Source organism: Uloborus diversus, chromosome 9, assembly GCF_026930045.1.
Source record: "Uloborus diversus isolate 005 chromosome 9, Udiv.v.3.1, whole genome shotgun sequence".
NCBI lineage: Eukaryota > Metazoa > Arthropoda > Arachnida > Araneae > Uloboridae > Uloborus > Uloborus diversus.
In genome coordinates this window covers 87,611,479-87,639,235 of record NC_072739.1, presented here as the reverse complement: position 1 = coordinate 87,639,235, position 27,757 = coordinate 87,611,479, and the positions used below count along the sequence as shown (strand labels likewise).

At 32.0% G+C, this 27,757-nt stretch overlaps 1 protein-coding gene across 1 annotated transcript in view; it reads left to right on the top strand.

Annotated features, from left to right (window-relative positions):
• Positions 1-2,269: 2,269 nt before the first annotated feature.
• Positions 2,270-27,757, top strand: part of LOC129229511 (uncharacterized) — a 46,931-nt gene continuing 21,443 nt past the window's right edge. Inside the window, exon 1 of the mRNA XM_054863829.1 lies at positions 2,270-2,418. The gene's annotated coding sequence lies outside the window, so the exon portion shown is untranslated. The remainder of the gene's footprint in view (positions 2,419-27,757) is intronic.

Below are 27,757 nucleotides of genomic sequence, written 5' to 3'. Positions count from 1 at the left end.
CTCATTAGAGTTATTATTTCTAGAAACGGCTCCCCCCCCCCAGGGGCGACATTTCAGCACTTCTTTTGGGGGGTCGAGTTTCTTAAATATGAGTTTCTTCAGTATGGTACAAAACATATACTGGTTAACAGGAGGTGGTCATAAAAGGGGTCTAATATTAAACAAAAATAGTGTTTAAAAAATGATAACTTATTAAAAAATGAATTAAAATTTATGACAAAATTTTAATTCATTTTCTATAAAACACCCTACATAAGACATCTTAGAAATAACTGAAAACACTTGCTCGTGCCTGGAAATGTCATCAACTATTTCTGAAAACTAGAGAGATTTTTTAAAATGAACATTGGTTTGCGATTTACAAAAGTTGAATTTACCTATTTTTTATCATTTGGCTCAAAAAATTTGGGGGTGCGACCGCCCCCTCTCGCCCCTCCTATTTGCCGCCCCTGCCCCCCCAAGCATGTCCCTCCTCCTTGGTGGTTACATGTGTATAGTTGTGTGTGTAGGCGTACGTGTGTGCACGTAGGCGTGTGTATGTGTGTAAAGGCGTGCGCACGTAGGGGAGTGTATATGAGCATGCGTGTGTAAGACATGGACGCCACCGCCCAGCAAAAGTGGATTCCGGTGGACAGTGCTCAGGACCAGCCGCGCCGCCGCCGGTGGACGGTGGTGCTGCAGCCCTGGTCCAAGCTGAAAAAGGAACCGTAACGTCAAGGACAGTCAAATGAAAGCAATAAGCAATCGTGATTGCTCAAAAATCAAAAGAAAAAAAAAAATCTACTTTATTTTACTATAATTCCTCGAACGTATAAGCCTGACGTTTTGTTTATGTGCCTTCAGACCTGTGTGCCTACGGTATTTTTATTTATTTATTTATTTTTTACACTCTCAAACCTGCGTGCCTTCGTGTTTTTTTCTTTTTTTTTATGCTCCCACCTGTGCGCTTTCGTTCCCTCCATCCCTTTTTTGCGCTTTTGAACATGTGTGCCTTTGTGTCGTCGTCGTTTTATTATTATTATTATTTATTCATTTTAATAGGCTTATAAACACATCTTTCTATTTAAAAATGAGAGTTTTTGGAAATTTTTAACTAAGAAACGCGTTGTAAAAGAATGGCGAACGGTTCATTTTATACAAAATACTCTCTTTATTAACGTATTTTCAATGGTTTAAGCCTCGCTGTCCTTTATCAGAAACATGGTAAAAACTCGAATTCTCTTTTTACTTTTCCCTTTTCTCGGCATTTTTCACGAAGTCTATTCTAGTCCTAAGCATGTTCATGATGTGTATAAAATGCTGTAATCTTTATCTCTACTAACAATAGAGCTGAAAGTCTCTCTGTCTGGATCTCTGTGATGCGCATAGCGCCTAGACCGTTCGGCCGATTTTCATGAAATTTGGCACAAAGCTATTTTGTAGCATGGGGATGTGCACCTCGAAGCGATTTTTTGAAAATTCGTTTTTGTTCTTTTTCTATTCCAGTTCTAAGAACATTTTCTCGAGCAAAATTATCATAAGATGGACGAGTAAATTACCAAGTTATCATAACGTTTAACCGTAACATGGGAAAGCAACTGGCGAGAAATTCACCATACATTATTTGTAAATATACAGTTGCCAAACCGCAAATAAGGTCCAAGCCTTCGGTTCGTTTTTTTTTCTTTCTTTCTTTTTCCTTTCTCTCTCTCTCTTTTTTTGGGGGTGGGGCTTTTTTTTTGTGCGACCTTTATTAGTCAAGGTTGGCGCTCTTTCGGGGGACCCATTCTGCCTTTGTGAATGATAAAGATTTTGCCGAATGGAACCCCGAATTTCGCCGAATCATCAGGATGATTTTTCCAAATGGAACTCCAAATTTTGCCGAATAGACCTTCAAATTTTACCGTATCGTCAGAAATATTTTGCTGAAGGAGGAGTTTTGGAAGGTCACAGTGGCCCCTTCGGGGCTCCCCTGCCCAGAATGTTTAAAGTTTACTGTTAAAGTTTTTCGTTAAAATCGGAGCTGGTGAGGTCAAAAAGTAATTGATCTGACATGGAATTGCCCCCTTTAGAAATAGGAAAATTTGCCTCTTCCTCTTTCAGAAGTTGCCGAAACTCCCCCCCTCTCCCCACGGCACTGATTTTGGGTTCGAGTACGACTCTTGTGGTCATCCTCCAGGTTGACCAGTTGGCCAGTACGAACATGACCATAACGAGGCTATTATAAACGCAAAGTTTCCTCATTTCTGTTTGGCAACATTGTATTTGTTTGCTGTTGAATGCCTGCGGGCGGCGTAAAGTTTTCAGTCATCTCTACAAATTTATGAACGGAATTAAATCTACTTGATATCATCAACAAAAACATTTCATCCTGATCCTGTTCAGTTATTCTATCCAACATCATTTGAAAAATTTAAAGATATTTTGTGTAACTTAAAGGTAAATGTCCTTTCTTACAGCGCCATTTCGTGATCTTGCGCCATTTTAAATGATCTCATGTGACATGTATTACCTATTTGAGTTTTGAACTTCTTTTAGCTAAATGTAATTCATTTTCCTCATTTTACATTAAAAATTTCCTACCCATTTTATACTAGTTAGAACTAGGGAACTGGTATTTCGATCTTAAAATTTTGATTGTCAGGTGTTATTGTTCTTTGGGAAGCTACTACCGATATGGTTTATCTCGTAACTCTTTTGCTCAATTTCGTGTCTAGTTTCAAGTATTTCTCCTCATATTGATGACTAAGAAATTACTTTTGAAGTCTAATCATCCCATGATCATCGGGGCCGACGAGAGGAAACAAGGAAGGACTAGGGGCCCGGCTCCAAATTATAGTATAAATTCAACAAGTTTTGGAGGGAGGGGCGGCCTTGATGATCATATTGACTTAATATCTCAAACCGAACCTGTTTCATTAATACTACATCTTGAAATTGAACAAAACATGTCATTCTGTTGTTTCTTGGAAAAGTGGTGAATCTTCTTGTGAATGATTTTACTATGCCTTATTATATGAAGCCCTTTGCATATTTTTCCTTGGGAAAAATAATACAAATGTTCAGTTACTGTTTGTCATTAGGTATTTATCTTTGGAAAAAGGAGTTGCTTCACCTTTATGCTAAAGTATGTGAATAAATGATTCCATGTAGCAAGCAAATACGCATTTAAAAAATATAGAGGCACACCATTTTTACAATGAATGAAACATTGTTTAAAAAAATCTTTATATTTGATTTGCTGAGACAACATAATTGCAGCTCTTTTGCTTTCTCTACCTTTTACTAATTAGTTTAATCCGTAACAAGAGAGGTGCGGTCTCACAGACCATTTAAAAGTTCATCCCACCACCATTTCAGTTTTAGGGGGATTGAATGGATTTGTAACCTTGAACCTTATCAGTATCTTTTGGCAAGTGCATCTGATTTAAATTTCATTGCATTCTTTAGAAGCGGTCTGTAAGATTGCACCTCCCCTTGAGTGCTCCAATTTTCGGAAGCAGTTAGCATTAGGACCGTGGAGATAAGTTCATTTTTCTTATCTGCGTCATACGGAAGAGATGCCAAACATTCTAAATAGGTTTAAAGTTTCTTGAAATGTTCGCTGACTTATTCTTGGAAATAAGACAATATTTAATAATATTGAAAAATATTCCGTAACGTGATATAATCAATTTTCTGTAATTAAAATGTTCTGTATTATTAAATAACTAAAATTTTATCATTAATAAATAATAGATTTGTTAAGGCTCCAGTAAAATTTCCTCAAAAAAAGGTGTATTTCAATTAAAAACTCAAATATTTTTTTTTCCTGTACTACCAAAAGTGCAATGAACATCTAAGGGAAATTACAGGAATTAGAGACGTACCGAGTACTCGGTAACTACTCGGTACTCGGCCAAATTCTGATCAGATACTCGGTCAATACCGAGTAGTTGCAAAAAATTGAATATTGTCCAAGACAGATACCAAAAATTATATTAAAAAAAAAGAGCAAGCATTATATTCTGCAATAATTTACAATTAAAATTTATAAGTCAAATTTAAATTTTGAGAATAATGAAGTTTGTAATGCTTCAATGGTATAAATCTTTCTTTTAATGTCCCCAAAGTTTATTGAACTTGTTTATTAAAAATTATGCAAAAAAAGGCAAGTATAGAAAATATGGAATTTTTATATTAAAAATGGATATTTGCTACAAACAAAAATTAGTTATAAAAAATATAAAAATACCTTTGCTTAAAAAATTAAAGGAAATAAAACAATCTTAAAAGCACAGTGTAGGAACACTGCAGGTACGTGTTTTGGAAGTTACAAGGAATTCCTTTTTCTATGCACAAAATGGGAGCTCGTGGATTTAAAGGCATCCGACAAAAGTTGGATTTTTTTGTTGAATGTCTTTACCTTCTCTAGCTCACATGTTATGCACTGAAAAAGACATTCCTTGTAAGGGGGGGGGGGGGCGGAAACATGTGTCTGGCAGTGTTCTTGCACATTTGTTTTATCTGCTTTAAAAAAATATTTATGTTTGGCGGACTAGAACTATAATTGATTGGTATACAGTGAAACCCCTCCTAGCGGACACCCCTCTTATGCGGACAATTTTTAATTCCCCAGTTCCAATGCAAATAACATTATTAAACCCCTGTCCTGCAGACACCTCTCTATTGCGGACAAAAAAATTTGTCCTGTTAGTGTCCGCATTAGAGGGATTTTACTGTAATTTGTTTTAATTCCAACTTGATTAATCATACCTTTTATTTATTTATTTTTAATTTTAAAAATTTTTTGGTAAAATTTTTGACTAACAAAATTGTTTATATAATGTAATTAAATTTCACCAGGAATTTAGTTTTAAAAACTATTATATGGACAAGGAGGTCTATACTACTATTCCAATAAGTTCAAAATTCATCACATGTGTGTCGGTGGTTCTTGTTAAAACATAATTGGTACTTGGTAACTCGGCCGAGTCGTGAAAGGCCGAGTACTCGGTACTCGGCTACTCGGCCAAAGTACTACTCGGTACGTCTCTAACAGGAATGTATCTTAATTACACGGTTTTATAAAATTTTAAAAGAGCGGTCTCAGATACCCTCATCATGTTCCTTGTTATGTCTTACTTTTCCACCTATTGTGTTATGGGTTAAAAAGAACATGCAAAGGATGAACTTGAATTCTCTAAGTGCCAAATAATTTGCAACCTAAAATAAATCAAATTATATTTCTCCTTTAATATTCTTATTGTAAATTTATCCATTGTTAGCTATTTAAACCTATCCAAAGAAGTGAAAAATTATAGTACAGTAGAGTATCAAAAGTCCGAGGTTCTGCTTAATCCAAGGTGCTTTGTTATTATTTTTAAGGTATCCTTTTTATAGACAAAATGTTTTAATCTGAAAAGTTAATTATTTTGCGATGTAGAGCTTCCCTAATAATATACAATAAGGTCATAAGAAGAAATTGAAAGGTTTATGTCAATAACACTTGCCAAGTGATATGAAATATTCTTTAACTGTTAGAGATAGATTAAGTATATTTCATATCACTTGCCAAGTGATATGAAATATTCTTTAACTGTTAGAGATAGATTAAGTAAGCCTTGAAGGTAGGAAGTTGGTTGATACGAAAAATAACTTGAAATTAAAACATTGTTTTGCCTCAAAGGATAAACAAGTAGTTTTTTTTTTGTGGAATATCTGGTTGCAATTTAAAAGGGAAGTGCAAACTTTTGATTCTGTACGAAAAATGTGCATGGAATTTTATCCTTCTATTACATTAAGTGATGTACATAAGTACACTCACGCATAGAAACAAATGTCAGGACAAAACTCGTCAAAACTTACTGGAGGACGATCAAAGGGCAGTTTTTGATTGCCTACAAGTTTACAGACAAGAGCGTGCAGACATCAAAACTCATTTAGGGTTAATTAAAACAAATTAATTTTGATATTTGAGTGATAAGTTTTTAGAGGGGAGAGCAATATATTTCCTTTTCATAGCGTAAGGAAGTAAAAAGCGCATGTACTTATCTAGTCCAAATAATTTTTTGGATAATCAGAGTTTTCAGCTATCCTGAGGTGGAGTGAGCCCTAATTACCTCAGATTTTCAAGACTCTAAACTAATAATTGTTTCTTCGAAGTGTATTTATTTACATATATATAAGGAAACAGTTATTTTAACTATGTAAGAATTACATTAACAGTTTTTAATCTCATAAACTAAGTATACACAGTTCGTTTATATTGCACATTTTATTTAAATGACGATGGCATCAAATCCACAAATACTAAAAAGAAAATATATGTGAGGGAAAGACTGTTTTGGAATAATTATACAAATGCAGTGAAATTGTGGGGGAAACACAACTAGTGTTCCCATCAGACCAAAAAAAGGGACAATGGGCTTTCTTATCAAAGGGCACTTTTAAAAAACATTTTTGTAGTAAAAAAGATGTTTTATAAACTTTAGAATACTATATTCGTACAACACTAAGTATTTTTTGATAGTAATTGTTCATTTTAAATAATGAAAAGCTTAAAAAAAATATTTATATTCTAGTAGATAAGTGAAAGAAAAAAAGAAAAAAGATAGATTTCAAGGTCAGTCTTGTGTGAATCTTCACCTTTTGGGATTTTTTAAAAATTATTATTATGAATTGTCAAAAACTTCAAAGGGGCAAAGAGGGAATCAAATGTTGACTGAAAGGGGGCAGGGCGAGTCAGCCTCCTGAAAAGTCCTGGGGGGGGGGGAGACACTATAGAAATAAAAAAGGGGGAAGGAGCAAAATATTTTTCAAAATTTTGAAAATCTGCGAAAGAGAATGCAGTTTTCTGTCCATTCCTCTTTTTAGTATTTCGTGCAGGGTTGGCCGGATTGGACCCAAAGCCCACTTTTGGTTTTTTTTAAATTTTCTGAGAAGTTTTTAAAAAAATAATTAATTTAAATATTTTACAATTGAAACTTCTTTTTTATTTGGTCTTCACAACAGACAATGGACATAAAAATGAATTTTGAACTTTAACAGCATTAAAAAATACTTAAGGTTTTAAATATATTTAACTTCTTTCTTTAACTGGTCAATAAATAACTCAAATTATCTTGGCTAAGTCCTGTCACGTGTGATTTTCTTAATTTTTGTAGATTGTACAGAGTAAAATACTCTAGCTAAAAGGCTTTCATGTGAATTATATTCTGCAAACCAACACCTCACAAATCTCGAATAAACAAGGTATATTTTTTAGAAATTAACAGGTTTACAAACGGTCGGACAGAAAACAGAATAGGATGTATAGTATTTTCATTATCTTACGAAAAAGTTTAATATTTGTTACTCTGTACATAGAAATAGAAAAACAGGCATAATAAAATTCAAAGAAATGTCTTGATTAAGCTGGAATTCATTAAACACCGGAAAACAAATGGAGCTACTTGATTTAAACTACTTGGTTCTACAGTAGTTTTGCATAACAAAATGAAATACAATGAAGTAAAATACAAAACAAAAGAAAAAAGTAATTAAAAACGAACAATTGGTTTTATCACTCGAGAAGTAACTGTGCCTTAACTGTTGGTAATCATGGAAACTAAAAAATCTGAAATTTCACCATTCTTGGGTTTCGTCGTCTTTTATACTTTTCTTCAGAAAACGCTGAATTTTAACTAGTTTTCCAGCTTTTTTACCCCAAGACAATTTTTGCTCTTTGTCTATATACTTACGCTACAATATGCTATATATACCTCACATTTTCCTTTTAAAAAAAACCAAAAAAAAAACCCCACATTTCTTTAAAAAAAACCCAGCTTTAGTTGGGTTTTATTTAAAAAGACCCAAAAAACCCTGGGTCCATGGGCTTTCTTTAAAAATCCGGGTTTTTGCCAACCCTGATTTCGTGTGAACTGATTTTTGATGTAAAGGGTTTTTGTGTTTTAACGTATGTACCTCTGCCTTTTCATAGGTCATTTAACTATAAATTTTACTTAGCACATTAGTCAAATCCTGTTTTAGTAAAGCTGTTATAATGATGATTTTTGAATTAGGTCAATGTAATGGTCATTGTGATTTCAGTATAACCGAATTTCTTATTAGCAAATTTCTTTTTTTTCTCTGAAAGGAAATTTTTTCTCTTTATTAAAATGGGATTTGACCATGTTAATAAAAAATTTCAATTACAAAAAATCCTTTTAATGAAGATTCTAGTATTTATTGGCATATTAATATGTCTGCTAATATTTTCTATCACTAGAAAGTTATTTATGTCATGGGTGCAAAGCAAATTTTCTAAACTAGCATACACTATTTATACATCATTTTTGTTGTTTTGTCATAAAAAATATATAACTACGTGCACAGTATGATTTTATTGTACAATGCATGGAGGTGATATTCTGTTACTTAAATTTTTTTCAAGTATTTTAAACACAGCTCGGGATAAAAGGTATCACGATTGATCTATTTGAGATAATAACTATAATCTATGGATATATTGACGACAGATCTTTTAATTTATGAGTTTTATAGTTGTCATTTTGTAATGTTGCATATTAATGTAGACAAAACGGAATTTTGAATGGCAACCGGAGAATTGAGTGGCAACCCTGATATTATAACTGTCTTTTTTCTCAGAAATATCTGATATGACACACAATAATATTCTTTCAATCACTGAAAATACAAAGTAATAGTACTTTATTTATTCTAAAAGGGTTTCCCAGAATAACTGAATCTTCAAATTTGTGTCAATAATGATTTAATAAATTTACTGGCAAAGAGAGAACCATTAACACAGTTTAAAAAGTTTCATTTTTTTACAGAGAATTAAAATAGTTTATTTTACAAACAAGTGCTTTTTGTTTTATAAGCTAGTAGTTTTCCCAAATATGTCATTTACCCAAAAAACTTGTTAATAGTTATAAAATTAAGTTAACAATAAATAAAATGTACAAATTATCAGAAGTACTAAAATTAGTCATTCTAAGCCTGCATACATCGGAAAAATTTCCATCCTTCCGAGTGATTGAAATATTAGCATTATATAAATTGATAAAAATCTCAGACACAGTCACTGAAAAAGTTGCCTTTAAAACTAATAATTAACTAAAATAATATGATAGCCAAAAGTTTAGACAAGACTCCATGCAAAGAATGAAAAAGTCCTAAATTTGTGCTATTTGCAACAGTTGACTCAAAAAAAAAAAAAAAAAAAAGCACAGTGGCGTACCTAGTATGAGTGACACCTGGGGCGGTAATTTGTGGTGTCCCCTCTACAAACGAAAAAGAAAAAATTCTATGTAAATATTAAAACATGATATTCATACTAACTTTTGCAACCAACTACAGTGAAACTTCGGTAAGTCGAACTTTGATGAGCCGAAAACTTTGGTAAGCCGAAGTGAATATTTATTCCTGTCTATTTGAATGGAGAATCAATGTTATTTATTTTCGATAAGCCGAAGTTCGTTGAGTCGAAATATTCGATAAGTCAAATTTTATTTCTTGACTGTCGTCAAAGTTTCTTTGCTAAAGTAACTCTGAAATAGTGTTTTTTTTTTTTTTGCTTTCCAAAAAGTATGATGAACAAAAAGAAAAAAATCAGCACCATTGCATCAAAAGGCATCTAGACAAAGTGAATCAAATAAATCATGGACACCAATTATTATTTGCTCATAATTTGGCAAGTTTTTTTTTTCACTTAAATTAGTGCTTACTTCGTTTCTTTTGGTAGAAAAGAAAAACCTGATCATAAGGGAAGTCACAGCTTTTATTTAGTGCAGCCTGAAAATTAGGTTGGAAATATCACAGGGAGGGTTTTGCACACAAGTACTGAACATAGTTATGAACGCAGTAGAATACATATATTGTCCATTTTTTTCAAGAGAAGGTATTTAGCCACGCCCCTTCGAACGCAGAGTTCCATTTTATGCGGGGGTGATCGGTACGCAATTCACCCGCTTCTAAAGGAGACAACCAGACAGATTTAACTTGGGCGTGCATTTTAATTTGCAAGAAAAGTCTTCTAGACATCCATTTAACTTATTAGACTAAATTTATTTACAAAAATCTTTATAAATTAGAGATTGAATCTGATGAAAACTTAATAATTTTTACAAATGATGTTTTCTTAGACTAGGATGCAAAAATTACAAATTAATATTGTTAGCGTTTTTTTTTTCTTTAGCAGAACATGAAACTCCTGCCTTGGTGTAGGTGGCAATGTGAGAGATTGGCATTCATTCAAGACAAAAATGTAAAAGCATTTTTAGGTTGAGACTCAGAGATTTTCTAGGTAGCCAGCGACCACTAGACGCAAAAATTTAGTGGCACTGTCATAGACTTTTAAAGTATAAAATGGAGGGGGGGGGTGTAGTTTAAAAAACTTTAATAAAAAAGATAAATAAATAAAACTTTGCTCATTCTGAAGTAGAATAATACCTGTTTATGGAAAATTTAAATTAAACCAGGTTTTTGAAATTTTTTCAAAAAATAAGGAAATAGGAACTGCATTTTAGATAAAATAGTTTTAGTTGATAGCAAATCCTCTAAAACAATGAGGTTCAAATACAATAATTGTGCAGATAAAATGTAAGACTTTTCAAAAAAGTAAATAATTAAGAACATGATTTATTGCACATTTTATGTCATTTTCAATCGTTTTTATTGAAATAAACATTCAATTCTGTGTTTGGAAACTTAGGCAATTAATAGTGTTGTCTACTTCCATCTAGCAAATGAACAAACATAGCGACTATGCGAAAAATTAAAAAAAATAGATTTTTGAATTTGTTGCATAAAAGTAATCATAGATAATTAAAATCCTTAAACTACAATTTAGAAAAAATAGTCAGTGTTTAGCATCTAAAACAATGATGATAATATTCTGAAGATAAAATTTTGCATTTTTCAGGAAAATAATTTAGAATCATACAAGAAAATAATATGGATATTGCGTTATTTTCAATAGTTAGCATTGATTAAACAGCCAATAAGCACTAAGAGTCTTGAGTACTTTCATCATGGGAATGACAATATATGGCTCCTATGTCAAAAAGTAGGATTTAAGTTTTTTAATATGCAGCATAAAAATATTGTCAAGTAAAAAATCCTCATGATACTAAAATTTTGTTGAAAAGTTTTCAGCTCATTTATGTCTAAAGCAATAATGATAAGATGAAATTAAAAAAAAAAAATTTCATTTCTCAAGAAAATCATTTAAAATAATCCAAAAAAGAAAAAAAAAACGATTTGTAGCACATTTCGTGTTATTTTCATTAGTTACAGTTAAATAAAACATCCAATTCTGCTTCAATTTTGGAAACTTTGACCGTGAAGCATCTTGTCTGCTTCCATCTTGTGAATTACCAAATATGGAGAATGAAATGTGCATAATTCCTGTTCACTTCAGGAATTTTCTCGGGAACTATAGCAGGAAAAAATAGCGACTAAGGAAGATTTTTGGGTTGCCACTTTTTCAAACTAGGTCACCATGTGAATCTTGACCTTTAAGGGAAAGGGTAGCTCATTCCATTGCACAATAAAATCACTGATCCTCTCAAGTTGAGACCTCAAGGGGGAATATTAGCAAAATTCAAAAGTCTTGCTGTCATTGAAGTTGTTTTTAAAGCACCAGAGGATGGGTCTTTCCATGACCTATACCAGTATCCTGCCGACAGTCTTATTGAACCTTTAGCAACAGTTTACTACCTTTCAGGATTGCCATATATCCGTAAAGTGTTGGTGTAAGTCGTTTTCATAAAAAGTGAACCAACTAGATGCATTTTTGTATCCTGCTTTTCAAAGTTAGGTTATTTCAGGCCAATAGCATGTAGCCTTGCTTACATTTCAGTTTTGTATTTTCTAGTTGCATTTTGCTTGGATAAGCTGTAGCACGTTTATTTTAGTCTATAAAAAATTCCGTTGTTAAGTTTAATTAATTCAGACAGAAATGCAAATATTGGTGAATAGTTTTTATAATTACCTGCATCTAACAAAACTTTGATATCAAATCTATTGGTTTTGTTAAGGAATATAAAGAATCTTAATCTCGATGTTGCTCAAATTAATTCAACATAATTTTGATTTTTTATTTTTAAACTTAAATGGAGTATTTCGTAAGTCCTCTCTTGTAACATAAATCTCTCTGTAAATATGAATACTGTGGAAAACCTCTGTCTTTAACATTCTATTGCAAAACCACTCATAAAAATTAAAAAAATATACTTACAGTAAAATCTCATTACAGCAAATATTAATACGACAAAGTGAATGTTCAGTCCTGTTTTACTTGCTATTTCACCATTTGAATTACATTACATTGTATACATTCAAATAATGTCTCATCGATTTTCTCAAATTCGTCTCACTACAACAAACTAAATAATATCACTGCATATTTTTTTTTGACTATTAACATTTTAGATGGTTTAAAAAAAAGTGGTGTGAATTTTATATTAATAGCAGCATGTAATTATTTTTACCAGTTGACTGTTTTAGGTTTGTAACAGTGACTTCACAAAATTCACAACTGCATAACAACCTTTTGAAAACCTTTAGCATTCATAAAACATTTTTTCTCCCCCAGCAATACAACCAATAAAATTTAGCATTTTCACTTTTGTTAAACCTGCTTTTCGCACAACCCGTTATACAGCTGTATGCACACTAGATTCAATACTTCTATAAGGAGTTGAATCTAAGAACTTAATATTGTGACCATTATTTTAACGATGCCTCTATCAGCTTTTCATTTTTAGACTGTTCCACATTATAAAGTAGTCTTGTTGGTTACAGTACTCTTCCATGAAAACTATTAAACAATTAAAAGAGACAAATCACAAAAAGCTAAACAAGGAATAGTTGATCAGAATGAAGAATCTAATAATATTACAGAAAGATTTATAGCAGAAAAATAGAAATAAAAAAATTGGATCCAATTAAAACAATGAAAACATAACTATTATCAGAAATAATGCAACCCCTTTCAAAAGCATGGATGTCCCTCTCAATAGAAATGTCAGAAAATAGATTTCAATTCAAATAATGAAAAATGATAAAAAGTATGATGGTGATTTTGTAAAGTTAAATATAAATAATTCACATGTACGCACACACAAATACCAAATACCAAAAAATTAAATCTATGATTTAATTGCTAAACCTGTTGTAAGTTTGAATAAAGATTAAGATTTAATGAAATTGCCCAACACCCAAATAATCAAGAATTAGACAGTAAATAAATCTTCTTACTATTCTGATCTTATATTGACTTATCAAACAACTTATTTAATAATCCTTGAAGCAAAATCATTTTGAAATGATTAAAGACAATGAAACTAAGTAGAAACATAATTGGTGGATAACATTAATCCATGAATAACTTTAAATTTTAGTCGGATCGCTGGTGAAAGTTTAACTGAAAAATACCAAAACAATACACTAATGTGTGCTTTCACATTATTTAAAACTTACAATATCTTTTTAAAAAAAAACATCTTGATGATAACAAAAAATAAGATACTATACCATTAAGGGTTTCCAATGAAAGAATATATGACGGGGACATTTGCAGATTATCATTTAATTTATAAATGGGTTAGTCAATCACAATAGCACGGAGAATCTTAACACAAATTTCTACCTTTATTCATAGTTCACTTAATTAATAGTAAATAAAATAGAGTATGAGAATTAACTTTTATAGAGGAACTATAAGTCCATTCTTACCCATTACTTTAAAGATATTGTATTGCCAGCTGTACAAAAATTCCTTTTTTTTGTACTAGACCAATGGCTCCCAAAGTGATCCGTGTAGACGCCCAGGGCTTGATACTAACTTGCAAAGAGTCCATGTCAAAAAATAAATGAAACTACAATTTGCAGATATGATTACAAAAAAAGGTTACCCATATATGTCATGCGTGGTTTTAATGAACTAATCCAATTGCTCAAGAAAATTGAATTTCGCCCAAAATTTGAACACAGCTCTGGGGACTACATTCGTTTGGTCTCAGCTTATTTCTCCATTGTCAAGAAAGGTTGCAGCCGAGTATAGGGGTCTATGAGCTGAATCTTATTTATTCAGGTTATCACTCAAGTATTACCAGAGCTTTTGTACTTGCATAATACTCATTTATGTATTCAATATATACTTTAACTAATTTTACATTAATCAATAATGTTTCATAAACTTGTAATTCTTGTTCTTTGTACTTTCAATTTGCAAAATCTTGCACAATTAATATTTTGATCAGAACCTTCCTCTGTTACAGAATTTAGTGATGATTTTGGATATTGGTAAAAGGATCACAAGATATTTCACAAAATTTCATTTTAAAGTCAAACTCCGCAACTGCTGCATGACATTTCCTTCCATTTTGATTTGAACTGATTTTAGAACGCCTTGAGTAAAGCTGGACATTTTTCACCGTTTTGAACAAGAAAAAAAAAAGGTGGTCCATGGGACTAGAAGAAACACACTCCTAATCACTCTAAATGTGCTACTTTAAAGAACACCCGACCTCCTAAAATTGCATACAACACTGAAAAAAAAAGAGTTGTCCCAACTGAAGCTAAGAATATTTGGCACAAAATGAATAATTAAAAAAAATTAAAAAAAAAAAAAAAACTTCATGGAGAAGAAAAAAAATCTTTGACACGAACTCTGCAAGCATTACTTCCAAAAGAGAATCATTTTGAAGGCTTAATATGAGTTAAATATACAATATTCACAAGTCACATAATTCAATAGATGTTATTTCTTTTTTTCATGTACATTCTGCCTTGATTTCAGTTGCAGCGTCTACTTACTCTTTATTTCTTTGTCCAATGGGAACCCCCCACCTTTTACTTTTTTTTCCTGGAGTAGAATTTTCTACCTTGTCAAGCAGTGGCACATGTCTAATTAATTCAGTCTACTTAGTAATCAATTAAAAAGTTCACTTAAAATGATACGAGGGAAAAAATCTTTAGCTCTAGAACTGACAAGACTACATTCAAAGTGATTGCAGTGTTTTCAGTGCAGGTACTGCTTTTTAAATACAATGGAACCCCGGTTTTATGTTTAAATAATGATATCGGAGCCGTGTAAAAAATGAAACCATATTGCTTAAAAATCGACTTTTAGCCAATGAATTAGTGGGGAAAATGTAATCTTTACTTTTTTTTGATACAATTTCATTTATAGCACGATATGTACTAACAGTCTTTTGCAAACTCGCTTCTTAGTTGTCATTCACAAAGACATATATAAATAGTTTTGAGTTTTTATGCTTAGAATTGCTTGATCAGCAGTGGGGACACCCTCGGTTATTTCTTGATTTCTTCTTCGTCTTCATCATTATCATTGAAGCTGTGTAGTAATCTGTAACTGAAGAAATTCGTAATGAGACAATCATCAGGTGTGTCACCAACTTCTGGAAAATTTTCAAGAAGAGTGTCAGCAGCTTTAGTTTTCAGTTGTCCAGCCAGATAGAAGATAGGACGATCAGAGGAAATCCCTCTCGCAAATAAAGGATTAGTAGACAACAAAAAGAATATCACCAGGGTTGCTTTAAACACAGTTATGAAACAAATTCATCTTGAAAGAATAGAAATCTTAAAAAAAAAAGCCTAGTGAGTCTTGTAGATAAAAAATTATTTTGATCTGTTTGTAGAAAAACGTATTCAGTGGACTTTCTGAAAAGGGGTAACGAAAAATCCGAAATATTTTAACGTTAGAAGAATAGCCTTCTTCAGGGACTAGCAGCAAATGACTTAAACGGACAACATAAATTCGGGGTCCACTGTAACACTGTTTAAAGCAATGAATCATGTAGAGAAGGATATCGAATCTTTCTGCAAAAAGTCCTATACGTTTTGGTTATTCTCGGAACTCAAAACACTTGCTGTAGCATCCATGGTTGGTAAAAAAAAACCTGTTTTTTTTTCTGAAAAACCCAAATAAACTTTTTTTTTTGGTTTAACCCGGTTTATTTGGTTTAAACACTTAAGAAAAACAATTTTATTTTAGGAAAATCATGAAGATTTTATCAATTAAGGAATGTTTAATATTCATATTTGCATGTAATTTCTTTATAATTACTTAAATAATTAACAGTAAAAATCTTGTAATTTCATTTCCTCATGCGTAGAGATATCATAGCTATCTACAATAAATAAAAAAGTAAAATTAAATTAACGCATTCTTAAACATGGAAAGTATTTTGTAGTATCTACATTCTTCAAATGAATCGCAAGTCTGATGTACATTACAGAACTTTAAAAATCAAAAGAATGCATATTTTGTTTAAAGATTTTTTAAAAAGTTACAAATCATGTATTATGTTTTCCACTCCTGGTTTAATGCATTTAGGTATCCAATTTTTTAATCAAAGAAAAAAAATAATTAAAAGCCTCAGTATGAAAAGACCCTTTTAACATATATCAATAATGAAGACTGTCATAAAAATTAATTTCTTCCACCATTCCTTCCTTTTTTTTTTAATAAGAGCACTGAGTTACATGAATATTTTCTGTTTTCATAATTTTATATATTTTCTTTTCTTGCTCTCACTGCATCATCTATCGGGGATGCAAAAAGTGTGCAGGTTTAAGCACAATTTTATGCCTATTCTAAGTGTTCTTGGACTTCTATAGTCTTTTTTTTCTCTTGTCATTCAAACATTCTAGCGTTAAAATTTGTATACCCTATGCATTGCTTCAGTGGAACGTAATCAATCTCAATAAAACTGAAGTAATCAAGCAAATTGGGTTGTAAATGAAATTTTGGTCGAAATATACTTTTTGGACTATTTTGAAATGCAAAAATGATAATTGAATAAATAAAAAAAAAGCTACTTGGATTTTTCCTCCGTGTAATTTTAGAAAAACGTAGTTGGTTTGCCTTGGGTACGTACCTAATAGGAAAACTGCATTGATTAAAAAAAAACTATTTAGCAAACTTGTATTGCCTCAAAAAATATAAGTTTCCAATTTTATTAAATCTGTAATTTATCTATAAAGCTTTGTTAATTACTTTGCATCAACTAATTTTACTCTTTGCAATAATATGTAAAAATTATGAAAACATTTGGGGGAAAAAAATCAAGTTTTTCATAAAAACCATTTTTGAAAAAACCATATGGTTTAAAAAAAAAAAAAACACTTGGTTTAACCAAAACAACCCTGGTAGCATCTGGACAGATTCTGCTGCTGCATATTTTCTTTGCTTTTGGAAGGTTTGTTTCAAATTGAGTAAAATTTAGTACTTCGGTTTGCATGAAATGGAGTCGAAAGTCATATGCGTGAAGTAGTTGAGGTCGGTAAAAATTATCGTGCAAAAGTTAATACCCCTTTAATAGTTAGTAAATTCCCCTTTCCCTAAAAGGAGGGATTTCACATAAATCCTTAAATATCCCAATTTGAGTAAATTTTGAAATATCTGATATAGGCTTAAAATTATCTTATTTCAAATATGCAAATAATTATTTTCAGCCTAACTTAGGAGTGTTTTTTTTTTAATTAATTGATACCAAAAATCAAACTTTCCAAGAGATCTGTTGCTCTTACATTGTTTTCCCATGCTGCCTTCCTTTAAAAAGGGAAAGTCAGATAACCTTAATTTGCACTTATTTCATTACTTGTTTATTTAGTCACTAAAGATGGGAATGTATATCAAAATATTTTGAGAAACTATCAAGCACCTTCAAGTAAGGGGATGCAATTGCCAAAATTAAAGGTTTGGAGATGCAGATAACTAGTACAAATACTTTCTGCCTCTTCTGTTTTGTAGCAAGAAATGGTAATTGTATCCCTGGCAGGTGTTACTACCGTATATGATTTAAGGATGATTTCTTATGAAAACCGGCCTTTGGCTGAACTTTTTCAAGTTTTAAGTAAAAATCATACAAAGTCACTTACATCCCTTGTTTCTCACTGCCTCAAAAGATTTTTTCTTTGTGTCAAAATGCTAAAAAGTAGAAATCTAAGTTAAAAGCTCTAAGTAACTGTAAAAGTTGTATACATAAATGCTCAAAGACTGCTCAAAATCATACTATCCTGTATGATTTAAGAATTATTTCTGATGAAAACCTCACTGAAGTCTGACCTTAGCTTGTTTTTTACTTGAAACTTTAAAATGCCCACTTGAAAGATGGAACGGTCAGAAAAAAAAAAAAAAAAAAACCAGAAACTTCAGAGGGGGGAAAAATTCTCCCCGAAGGAGTTTATTTCCACTAAAGAAAAATTGTAAATTTTGAAATTTCTGGAAAAATATTATGTACTAAGATGCTTTTCTTTGTTTGAATATTTTTTTTTGCGTTCAGTATCCCACATGAAAACAAATTTTGATAATACGGTAATACTGTTGGGACCAAAAAATATAATTGTTATTAGACAGGATATCGTTATAGACAGTTTTAACATTTATGCAGGCATTCTCCCTCCCCCTATATATATTCAGTGTAATATTTTGAGTTTTATTTACAAAACTGAACTTAACCCAAATAATTTAAAAATCTAGTTACAACTAAATGTTACTAACAACAAATGTATTGTAATAAATTAAAAACAGCTAATTTAACAATTTTCGGCTTTTATAATGAATGAGAATAAGAATTGAACACTTTTATACATACTAGGCAAGTACTTAGGGGAGATTAGGGATGGATGGGACAGTTCTCACAAAAATATTTTTTATAAATTATTTTCTACTGGTATAACACTGAAAGTTTCAGACATGAAAGTTGAAACATTTTAATATATTTAAAAAAATATAAATTTCATGGTAATTATTAAAATGGTCATTTCTGAAGACAATTACAATAGCAGTAAAAATGTCCCATCCCTCCCTCATGTAAGGGAGGGATGGGACATTTTTGGAAGTTAAAATACATATACATAGTATTCAAAAATATTATGAAAAATGACAAAGACAGTACGTCATTTATTTATGTAAGGTTTATTGAACATTGGGAACATCTATTTTATCTAACATTATACTTTAATAAATCAGCATCAAATGAAAATTTTTTGTGCTCGACTAGTTCCACCAACCATATTTGGTGGGGGCATAATGTGCTTCATGAGAGAACAACCTGTAATGAAACCACTGTTATACTTCTTACAAAGAAGTACAGCTAACCAATTGATTGAAAGTATATTATATAGTACATAAAAGTAATAATTACATTGATAAATATTACAGGAGTAAGCAAAACTTAGTCATACTACTGTAAACTTTCAATGTAAAGAAATTAGTTTCGAAAAAAATCATAGAAGTTGATAATATTCTTATATATCAAGTTGATAATTTCAATGGCTTTTTATTCTGCAATTCAATTTCAAAACAAGATAGTATGCCAAAAATAAAATATTAAAAAATTTGGACAATCAGTATAACTATTTAGCTGCAGATATTAAAAGGGAAGGATGTCCCATCCCTCCCTAAACCATACTGTCCCATCCCTCCCTTTACACAACATTTCAGTAAAATATCTTGTTACTAGAAGCATGCTACTTTTAGGTTTAACTTAACTATTACTTTATAAAAGCTGTATTATTAGGTGTATAAAACAGCAAAAAGAATTATGTTAACATCAATAAATAAGATTGAAAACTTACCTTGAAAACAAAGTAGTTATTTACTTTTGGTGCTGTAAAATAGCTTTTTTCTGGCATACATTCATAGAACTCTGCAACTAAAATGATTTATAGCAACAAACATGGTTTTATGGTTGCTCCATTTAGTGGAAGAGTCGGAAATCGAAAACAATGTTTATTTTAAGAATAATTGAAGGAGTCCCATCCATCCCAGTGTCCCATCCATCCCTAATCTCCCCTATTGCTGCTATCAGCATTTGGAATACGTTTGCTCAATTAAAAGTTTGGTCATATTTAATATTGTCCCGTAAAAAATGTTCCTAGTTATTAAAGAAATTCCATATTTTTCTTTGCATCAACTTGTTCCAATTCTTTATTAATTCGATGCTAGTACAGTTTAGCTTTCCCCCAATTGTCCTGAATTTTTAGCATCGTACTTCCTTTTTGTGTTATCTTCTATTTGGGATGTAGTTTCTAAGATAGAAAACTGTGACAATTAAAAAAACTATTTTTTGAAAAAATGCATTTATTGTTACAGACAGTGCTCCCGAAATGTGATTATCGCACTAGGGAGGTTGAAAATGCATTAAGTAAATGAGAATGTTGTCGAGACCAAGGAAAATATCGTTATAGTTAGGCTTGTCAAGTTCTGAAATGTTCAACCGGGACACCGGAATGCCCCCTCCCCCGTCACGAATCTTCAATAGGGTGCACATTACTGGCTAAGAGTGTTTTAGAGGGTAGTGCATTCTTAACGAAAAAATAGTAACTCTTTATGAATTTAAACCAGGGTTAATAATAAATGACATAAGCAGATAAAAAACGTCATTTTATTTGTCCTCATAATTCCGCAGCATATTCAATGATCGAGTAACGCTGAGTTCGTCAACAAGGAAACGCGCACCATAACATGAACATGCGTGACGGCTTTATTTCATTGTTGAAGCACCAAAAACTCGGTAAGTTATTAAAATTTGATAATATTTTTTGGCAATGTTTAACATGCAGAGAAATGCGTTATTTTAACAAGGCTGAACTGGATCCAGTAACTTAACTGTTTTACTGGTAAGAGTCATTTTAGGAGAATGAAGAAACGAAAAAGTGGTCAACAGTTAACGTTATCTACTGGAGTTAATGGTTAATCCACTCGAGTTAAGGTTAAACTTTAAACTATCAAAATATCACCAAACAGGCAATTGCAATGTAGAAGCAACTTTCATCCTTCATACCTTGACGGCCGATTTTCTAGTTACATGTTAATATTTATCAACTAGAAAATCTCCAGTTAAGGTATGACGGGTGAAAATTGCTTCTACATTTGAACTAAGCCATTGCCTGTTTGGTGATATTTTGATAGTTGAAATTGTAACCCTGAACTCCAGTAGGTAGCGTTCATTGTTGACCATTCTTTCGTTTCTTCATTCCTATGAAGTGAGTCTTACTAGCAAAACAGTTAAGTTACCGAATCGAGTTCAGCCTTGTCACAATAAAGCCTTTCCCTGTAAGTTAAACATTATCAAAACAATTATCAAATTATCATGCCTTCGTGTGGGTCTCATTGTTGAAACTCGCGGGTTACTCGATCATTGGCTATTATATATATGAGGATTACTTTATTAAGAAGAAACACTTTTAAAAAGGAACAAAAATTTGAACAATACTATTTACATGTTGAAAAGCGATAGCTTTGTGCAAAGTAAATTAGATAAAAATGGAACAACGTTTAAAAGCACAAAAAGGATAAAAAGTTTTTAAAAATGCAGACATGTTTCGGAGGCAATAGCCTCCTTTCTCAGTGCGAAATGAACAAATGACATTTGTTCATGACATTTGTATTTGTTCATTTCGCACTGAGGAAGGAGGCTATTGCCTCCGAAACATGTCTGCGTTTTTAAAAACTTTTTATCCTTTTTGTTCTTTTAAACGTTGTTCATTTTTATCTAACTATTTACATGTACTTTTCATTAGCTAGGACTTTTTTTGAAAGTCTTTTTTGGTTATAACCTTGTTGTAAGAATCTTCACAAGCCAAATCCGATATTAATTTTACAAGCCAATGTTACAAATGCCATAGTAGTTATCCTTAATAATCTTTTACAGTAAATATTTTAAAGAATTTTTTGGTCATTTGTTACTAAATTTATCTTTTGCTGGGACGTGAAATATACCGGCCGGGACACAAGGATTTTGACTGAAAACCGAGACTCTCCTGGTAAAACCGGGATGTCTGGCAAGCCTAGTTATAGACTTTGTTATACATAGGCTCAGCATTGGAATAGTGTAGATTCGAGAGGGTGATGTTGTGGGAAAGGAGCTTGGTGCTTAAACTCATGTTTCCAGCCTGTATTAGATATATTACATATCACATATATAAAATGCTATTGAATATTATTTTCAAGGTGCTAAAAAGGTATTTTCCACATACGAAATCCTTGCGGTCAAGCCGCTGAATCAATTAAAACCAAAATTTTAGCTACGGTTATTTGAGGCAATGAGAAACAAAGGGATATAAGTAACAAACTTAAAGTAAATGCCGATAACCAGTACAAATTTAAGGGGAAATACTCCTCTGCTGAGAGGCACGAGATGGTACTAGTATCCCTGGTAGGTACAGTTGTACGGCGTGATTTCGAAAAATAATTTCAATGAAAGCCAACCTAGGATCTGAATTTCAAACATGTTTTACTCAAAATTTTAAAGCGTCCGCATATATATCCCTTTGCTTCTCACTGCCTCATTTGAACATATCTGGTCAATACTGGGATAACTCAAACAACGCAGTACTTATGTTTACGGCTACAGTAATCGGTTTTCGAATTGCAGCACCCTTTTTGAGCAAATTGATCAGCTTATTGAAAAACCACGTGTTGCTTGTGACGAAAATCGTAGGCTTAAAACATTTGCAAAGATTATAGTTTTTAGTCTTAGTGACAATATAAAAGGAGGATTTTCGGCGTAGACCAATTTGACATGGTAATAATCAACCACTAAACACCACGTGCAAATTATTATTTGAGGAAATAACCTTCAAAATAGTGTGAAACGAGTTTCTTCAGTCTGTGCGCGAATTCGCCTACGAGCAAATTTCGTCACACGCCGATCGTTCGATTCCATTTGTGGTTTTTCAATACGCTCATCAGTTTGCTCAAGTAAAAAGTGGGTGTTGTCTTTTGAAAATTTTAGCCGAATTATTTCTGCGGAGCTTAATACGAAAATTTAAGATTAAAATGTTGAAAATTTCATGAAATATGAACGTTTAAATTAATTGAATTTTCTCTGCGCATGCGCGAAAGATGGCGATTAGAACCTTCATAATTTAAATCCCCCATCAGATCGCTCAACTTAATTGTAAAATTGCAGTTCAATATCAAAATTAAAATGATATCGGCGATGTAATGAGCCGAACTTAATAATTCTTCGATTGCAGACGGACGGATACAGGATTTCATTTTTTTTTTTGGGGGGGGGGGGCATGTTTAAAAATGTAGTCTTACGTACAACAATTTTCTTGAACTCAGGTGTCAACAGAATGCACAAAATCGGAAATTAGTTATTTGAAAACTTAACTAATTTTAACTATTATAAATTAAATACTTATATTAGAATTAATTAAACTTAATAACAATTTGATACATTGAAATGGCCTAAAAATGTTGCATTATAACCTGCTTTAGACCAGTACTCGCCCTAGCCAAAACAATAAATAAATACTACGAAAATCTAATAAGAATTAAATGTTTTATGAATATGATGAATTTAATATTGATTAAATATTAGCATAATATTCGACAGAGGACACACATCCATCTTTGATTATAAATTTGCATGATACTTGACACATCCATCTTGTGATCAGAAAAATACTATTAAAACTTCACTTAATATAATAGCAAAAAATGTCACTAAAATCCTCTTTAAAATTAAATATTTTACGAATATAGTTGATGACTATTCGCCGATTCTTTTCAATTGTGGAAAAATCAGAGGCGAATGAAGTTGTCGCAGTCTCAGAGTCCGATACAAGGATTCCAGATATGTTTCCATCGGTTTTGGGTTCTTCAGTTTTTTTTTTTTTTTTTTTTTTTTCAACTTTTCAAAAAAGAAAACTATGTTTTGCCACCCGACCGAACGCATCATTGTTTTTGTTACAGGTAATCATTTTTCCAACAAACCCGGGTTTTTTTCATCTCAGTTTCCGTCTAAAATGATGTGACGGAAACAATCGTATATCTAGGTTTTGAGCTAACACGATACTAAAATTTTACCTCTTGCCCGATACTTAGTCCAAAACACTGATTTAAACTATTAACAGCTCATTTAAAAATAAATTCAGTACGAACACGAACGAAACTACAGTAAAACCTGTAAAGTTGACCACCCTTGTAAGTTGACCACCTGTCTATGTTGACCGCTTTTGTCAGGAACGGAATTAGCCCTATCTCATACAATGATAATGAAGGAAAACCTCTGTAACTTGACCACCTCTCTATCTTGACCACCTGTCTATCTTGACCACTAATGTACGCCAAATTTGGTCTGGAGTATTGTAAAAAACCCTTTGTAAGTTGACCACTTGGTTTATTTTTTTAAAACTTTCTTCAGCATATTATTTTATTACTTATTTATTTATAATAATAATAATAATAATATTTTTTTTTGATAGCTTTCAAAGAATGTTTAAAATGCTTTGATGACATATTAGCATTTTACTAACTAAACAGCAGCATAAAGTTTATGCTGCTCTTTATTCTCCAAACTTGTTTTTCATTTGTTGTTCTATTTGAGATAGCTTTTCGTACTCTTTTCAATGAAAATAGGTGTCAGTAGAAAAGTTCATAGTCTTTTCTTTCAGTTGCAATACGTTGTGGCAACACAGGAATTCTGCTAAAAAGAGCAGGCCCGGATCTATACATTTTGAGCCCCCTGCAACAAAATATGTGGGCCTCTCCCTAGTGGCCAGCACTGTCTATTTGAAAAGCGATAAGCCTAAGTGCTAGGTTTTTTTTCTGTTTTTTCATCAATTTCTAGGGCCGTTAGCCCCTTTAAGGACGCGGGCCCCTCGCACTGTGGGTACGCAGATCTGTGCCTAGTAATGAGTAAAGTTACACGTTTCTGGTGCAAGGGATTAAGAGATAAGACATTTTAATTTTGCTTTTATGAACTGGGAGAGTCGAGCTTGTTGCTCTTTGTGCTATTAATTTTACATAAAAAGGCTTCAAAAAGAAAGTTAGTGGAACTTGAGATTAATAAAAAGTATGAAATATTAAAAATAATTGAAAATGGAGAAAGCCAGAGAAAATTAGCTGGCATATATGGAATTTCTAAATCTACAGTGTCTAATATAGTTAAAAACAAGGGAAAATAACCAAAGTATTTGAATAGTATGTCTAATTATTGTTTCACTTTCAATAATGTTAAACAATGAAAGTGGAGCTGAACAGAAAGAGTAAGGGTGAATTCCCCAAAAAATGAATGCATGGTGCAAGAAATGACAAAAAAAAAAAAAAAAAAAAAAAAAAAAAAACATTACCGCCCTTTATAAGTTGACCACCTGTCTAAGTTGACCGCCAAAGTACTGCACCGCGAGTGGTCAACTTACAGATTTCACTGTATCTAAAAATCACAATAGAAAGGAGTCGGGCGGCAGACACGTCTTTGTTTTCATTTTACTGACTAAAGCTATTTCACTGTCTATACATATGAATAAAAAGTGACTTGTATGACCCCCTCAAAAAAGGAAATTCGTTATTACTCTTTCTTGTGGTTTCGGTCAGGTTTTCTTTCTTTTTCAAACAGTCATTTTCACTGCTCAAATGCAAAGAATTTTATAACATATTACAAAATATTGTCGCTTATTTGGGGGGGGGGGGAATACGACTCCCACGACTCCACTCCCTTTGTATTCACCCCTTCATGTAATGCCCTAAAATAATTGAATTCGAAATTCTTCCTGTGGTTTCGACAATTTTATTTATTTTTTTCAAGCAAACATTCAAATATTATCACGGGTTTGGAGAGGGGGGGGGGGCGGTCATGCCCTCCCCTTGTATCCGCTACTGATTGCAGACAAGTATTGAAAATTTCCGAACGGTCCCTCACGATTTGTGGCCTATCCAAGAATTATTGAAATTCGACTCATTTGATAGCTTGTATCTTTTAAAAATGATCAGTAATTGAATTGGAATTTAACCATGAATTGGGGGATTTAGGCAGTTTTAAATTGTATAAATTGCTAATCTTTCGCGCATGCGCAGTGAAAATTCAATTGCTTAGACGTTCATATTCCTACAAATTTTCAACTTCAAATTTTAGTGTACAGTGGCTCCCAAAAGTGTTCGCACACTTTGAAATTTTTTAGTAAAACCAAAATAACGCAAAACTGAATTCGAATATAAAGTCCAATATTTTTTCACATCATTCCTATGTCATTCTAAATACAACCCAGTAGTTTTTTCAAAATGCTGACGGATCTTCTTTTTGAAATGGGTCAAAAAAACGAAGAGACAGAGAAATAACACGCCACAATAGTCATCGTACCCTCAAATATTTTAGAATAAATTCATGATTAAAAATATCATATGCCATTTATTTAATATTTTTGCATTGTGTTGACCCTTAACAGTCATTTGGAATTTTTTTTGTTTATTTATTCCTTAATATTGTGCTTATTACTTTAAAATGGCTGGTATTCGTAAAAAAACAACAAACATCATTCTAAATTTGATTTTTTTGCTCACGGTAGCGGTAAATTGGTTTAAAATGTCTCAAAATTAGATAATTTATACCATTCCATAGTAAAGTGCTAAATAAAATGCTTTAAAGAAAAGACTGACCGAAAACAAGGTAAGAAAAGGTCAACTGGCAAGGTTAACAAAACGTGATCGGAGATTTAAGGTTAAAAAAAATTATGAACAATACACATTTGAGTGCTGTAAATGTTTCTGCAGAGTTAAATGAAAAATTTTGCAATTAATTTTCACCTAAAATTGTTCACCAAGTTCTCTGATTAGCTGGATTAAATGGGATCTCTTCCCGCAGAAATTTTCTTGGTCGTGCGAAATACAGAAAGCTTACGCTTTTCGTCGCAAAATCAATGATAAATAAGCTCCAAACGTTTTACAATTACGTCTTACTTACAGATAAAAATGAAGTCAACATTTTTGGTTAAATTGTTGTATAACTATAAGTAGAAGAAAATTTTTTATAACTTAATCTTAAGAACCTAGTTGGATCAGTTAATTAGGACGGTGGAGGTGTTATAGTGTGAGGGTGCATATCAGCATCAGGATTTGGTAGTTTGGAATTTTTTGATGAAATAATGAATCATGCCGTGCCTTTAAATATTTTAAAACCCAATTTTGAACTCTTAGCCAAAAATTTGGTTATTGGAAACAACTTTGTTTTTTATCAAGATAACGATAAGAAGCACACGGTTTTCAACTTTTGCGTCTAGTGCCTCGAAAATTGGCCTAAAGTTTAGAAAATACCCCCTCATTCTCCTGATTTGAACTTAATGCAACATATTTAGAAGTATCTGGTGGATAGGTTACGAAAATACGGCTTTTGAAACGAAAATAGAGTTAGAAACAGTAAGACTCAAAAGTGTGGTTGAACACTTACTCAGAAATTACGCACAAAAAGAAAGGAAAGAATGAAATTTATTCCCAGGCGTTTAAAAGGTGTTGATACTGCATGATATTTTACTTAATAAAAAGTTAGATTATTCAATAATATATAGACATTTTTTAAAGTGTACAAAGACTTTTGTGAAATAAAATTTCCGGCACTTTTTGTTTTTTTATTTTTTAAAAATTAAGTCTTATATTTTTTAAAAACTTTTCATGTAGTTTTGTTAAAAAAGAATTAGAGGTCTTATAATTAAATACCTATTCCGAAATATTAATTCTAACCAATTCGGAACTCCAGCGCTCGAATACGCTACCTTGCGGTGATTTACAAAACTGCCGATGGAACTAAAACATTGCCACGTTTTAGTTCCATGTGTGTCTGTTGACGTAAACACAGGCAGTTTGTTCTGAGTATTTATTAACGCAATCGATGTGTCTTAGTTTGCTTTCAGCTACAGAAATTAATTCGTCCCCTAAGAGTATTCTCGAGCTTCTCAAAATAATGTTAGTTTTCCTTATTTCTTTCAAAAAAGTATTAAATGGTGGGCACGTAAACAAGAAAACTCTGGATTAACA